The sequence below is a fragment of the Alosa sapidissima genome, chromosome 1 (genome assembly GCF_018492685.1).
Source record: "Alosa sapidissima isolate fAloSap1 chromosome 1, fAloSap1.pri, whole genome shotgun sequence".
In the NCBI taxonomy this organism is placed as follows: Eukaryota; Metazoa; Chordata; class Actinopteri; order Clupeiformes; family Clupeidae; genus Alosa; species Alosa sapidissima.
The window spans coordinates 34,980,296-34,984,210 of NC_055957.1; the positions used below are offsets into that span (position 1 = coordinate 34,980,296).

At 41.0% G+C, this 3,915-nt stretch overlaps 1 long non-coding RNA gene across 1 annotated transcript; it reads right to left on the reverse strand.

Annotated features, from left to right (window-relative positions):
* Positions 1 to 1,435: 1,435 nt before the first annotated feature.
* LOC121719125 lies at positions 1,436 to 2,938 on the reverse strand. Its single transcript, XR_006034187.1, has 4 exons — positions 2,833 to 2,938; positions 2,575 to 2,651; positions 1,666 to 1,746; positions 1,436 to 1,539 (listed from the first exon to the last, which is right to left on the reverse strand). It is a non-coding gene; the product is annotated as an uncharacterized LOC121719125 (long non-coding RNA).
* Positions 2,939 to 3,915: the final 977 nt, after the last annotated feature.

Sequence of the window (3,915 nt, forward strand, 5' to 3'; positions counted from 1 at the left end):
ACCGTAGGCTATTAATCCAACCAACAATATAATAAAATATTAAAAAGAGGTGTTATTTAATTTACTTAAATTGAAACAATGTCTTCTAGTGCTGGTGGACTGATGGCAATTGTTGGTATGGTAGGCAATTGTTACCTCGTCTTGTATATGGGAACCTGCCTTTATTTGTCCGACTATAAATAGAATCAATCCCGGGCATAATTTGAGGATTTATGGTAGCCTAGTCTCCTGCTCAACATGACATTAGCTGTTATGTTTATTGATAACAAACTCAACTAGCCTAACTATAAAATACAAGTCTATACCCAACGTTTTTGTTCTAAGACATTTATTTCAAACATAATTTCAAGACACAAATTGAATACTTCAGTTACCTTGGTGAATAAATCCCACAGAGTGTCATGTGTCACGTCTGCCTGTCACAGATGTGGTGAGCTCTTTGAAGCTTGGGATAATGTGGTACAGTTACTACAGTAACAGTATTTTTTTTTTCAATTTTATAAATGATTGGTTTAAATGCTGTTGGAACAAATAGTAGTTGACTTTCTGTTGCAATTTTCTGTGTGTTCTGGACTGGTAACTTGTTAAGCCAACATGTTCTAACGTTGCATAAATATTAACTGCTACTGTAATCTCGTCTGACACATTCCAATTAAAGGTACTGTTTAACACTGCTATTGGTCAGCTTTAACCAAACCTTTCATTAATTGAATCCAACCTGGCTCAACCCTGTTATTGCGTTTGATCACACCTTCCTGCTGGCAATTCTCTTGTGCAATACTACGCATGCTTTACCATATTCAGGGGTGTAGTGGTAAAATAAGAGGTGGGCAAACTATGAATTCCGTGATCACGGTAAAGTGGACTGCGCCATGCGGTATCAGATTTTTTTAAAAAGACATTCAGAACATGTTTGATTATGGTGGAGGTCATTGTCCAATGTTTATAACAATACCAGTTGTATTTAATGGTTCCTAGAGTGTTGATGTGTATACATATTGTAAATGTGGATAATACAGTGGGGCAGCCGTGGCCTACTGGTTAGCGCTTCGGACTTGTAACCGGAGGGTTCGAAAAACTATGAATTCCAAAAACTATGAAAGCCGGTTCGAACCTTGACCAGTAGGCATGACTGAAGTGCCCTTGAGCAAGGCACCTAACCCCTCACTGCTACCCGAGCGCCGCTGTTGTTGCAGGCAGCTCACTGTGCCGGGATTAGTGTGTGCTTCACCTCACTGTGTGTTCACTGTGTGCAGTGTGTTTCACTAATTCACGGATTGGGATAAATGCAGAGACCAAATTTCCCTCACGGGATCAAAAGAGTATATATACTTATATATTGTATATACTATACTATATACAGTGTTATTTTTTAATGTGAAAAGTTGCAATTGGTGAACAAAATCTTTTGGTGAATAAACTCTCGTTAAACTTTCGTTTACTTGTGTTTAACCTCCAGTACATCCGTGCCGGTGACGCATCCAATCTCGGGGCCAACCCTCTTTGCAGCTTGGTCGTTGTTTATTTTCTTAAGACTTTCTGGATAAGAAATGAGAGAGGCAATAATAGAAAAATGAGTGCAATTGATTTATTTTTTTAGCCCAACAACATACAAAGTAGAGTTTGTCCCTTCTCAGAGGGACCATTAAGCATGTTTTTGTTTACCATCCGGGCCCCTTGTACAACAGCTTGTCCATCGCACTACAGCACTTTGGAAACCAGCTGGTGAGGACCAAAGCAATCGATCTGTAGAAGAAAAGGTGAATGAAAAGAGGAAAGGCTTTTCACATCAAGAGCCTCAAGAAGACATTCAGCTGAAGCATGCACTCTCAATTGTGGCTCCCTCTTTCAATCTTGTACTTGGACAGAGGCTGAAAGTGTTTTCCCCATCCCCTCACTTTTTTCTCACAGAGGGACGTTGACGTTCGATATAAATCAAGTTTACTTTCTTTGTTTTAACACCAATTTGGAGATGGGCACAGCCTCTTATAAAAGAGTCCAGCTGGGTCTCCTATGTGAACTTGGAAGATGGATGAGATGTATTCTTCTAGAATTGTATGTTTTTTTTTTTTGTATCATAAAAATAAAATGGCCCCAAAACAAACTTCAAGAGAGAGTGTCAGTAGGGTCTGAAATCTTCCAACAGAATACGATGCCCGTGAGTATTTATTATTATTTGTTGCGAGTGGGGGATATAGCTTAGCGCAAGCTTGCAGTTTTTTAAGCTCTCAGATTTGGCCCGAGTGTAATTACCTTTTTGACTCTGTCTGATGGCTACAGCGAGCAATCTGGGTGACTTCAATTTAGTTGCCAGTTCAAACGCTTTAGCTGCTTTCTTCCCCTGTCCACTCTGTTTTCCCCATCACCACTGTGTCTAAAACAATCTTTCAGGGTTTTATTTTCTCGCCTGATGTTTTGGATATACCCACGTTGTTGTTTTTTTAAATGTCTGGCAACAGCAATGTAAAAAAGGAGAGAGTAAAAAAAGGAAAGTCTCGACAAAAAAAGTCCCTGATTATGGTGAGCAGAAAGTCTTAATTTCACTACAGTACTGTATGTGCTATTTGCTATTACCTGGAGATGAGCTAACCTTAATGTCAATTGCACTAAGGCTAACGGGAGGACCACAGACACATCTGACTGTGGTAGACCTAGAGGGGAGAAATATACTTGTCATATGTAACATGAAACTGCACACATCTTTTGTACAAATCGATGTTTGTTGACCTGTCAGGTGCACTACGTAAACTGATATCTAGCTTCAGATTGTAGCAGGATTAAGGGGTGGAGCGCCCCATAATCACTGCCTAATTGGTTAGCCAATAGGTTTACCTGGCTACCATATAAAATGGTAGGTAGCGTTTGGCCAGGTGGACGCCTGGAAACCTGCCTCTGCCACTTCCCAACGCACGCCTTCCTGCCTGGCCGCCGGTACGAGATCTCTCAGTGTAACCACCTGGCCAAACGCAACCTACCATTTTATATGGTAGCCAGATAAACCTATTGGCTAACCAATTAGGCAGTGATTATGGGGCGCTCCACCCCTTAATCCTGCTACAATCTCTTAGGCTATTTTTCTCAAGTACACATGGACCTTCAGGTCCAGGAAACCAACCAATCAAGCCTGCAGGAACAGTGCTGGTGACTCTAAACCCAACCAGCCCTGTAAATAAGTGTAGTGTTGTTTTCCACAGGGATGTTGGGCAGGAAGGCTTTGGGTTTTCCGGCCCTACTCAGTATAATTCTGGCCTTGTTTGAGAACAGCATGTGCCAGTCACAGCACACGACACTGTCATTACTGGAACAGTATCTGCTTCAGGCAGCACGCCCACATCGTGGGACAGGTCACTTGGGTAGATACTGCTCATCGAGGTGGCCACAGCTCCCAGGACCTTGAGAGTAACTTAAACTTATCTCAGCACTGCTTACATGACTGCTAGTCGTGTTTTATGTGTGTTTGGCTGGCTGATGTAAATCGCTAAATAATTAGTGCTTGCAAACCAATAAGTTATATTTCATTTTCGCCCGGGGTAACATGATAGACAGCTAGATAGCTAAAGCTGTTTTGTCAGTCAGGGTTTTTAAGACAGAACTGACTTTTACCTGCAATGCATTAGATTCTGGATTTATGTGCCGTTAATAACAAACCATATAACTAGACTTGTATTAGTATTTGTGGTGAATTCACACTACAGCTGTGACACATACTGTACAGTACATGGCACAAACAAGTAATGAGATACGATAAGAAAAGCAGGGAATTGAAATAATGATGTTTGGTGCTACTGATGCTTTTAGATGTGTAAGGCTGACAAGACTCATGGAGAAACTTTTTTTTTATCTAAAATTGAGTCGACAAAACAAACAACCTTTGCTCCATCAGCTATTCATGGGTAAAGTGTTGCATGCTAGCAG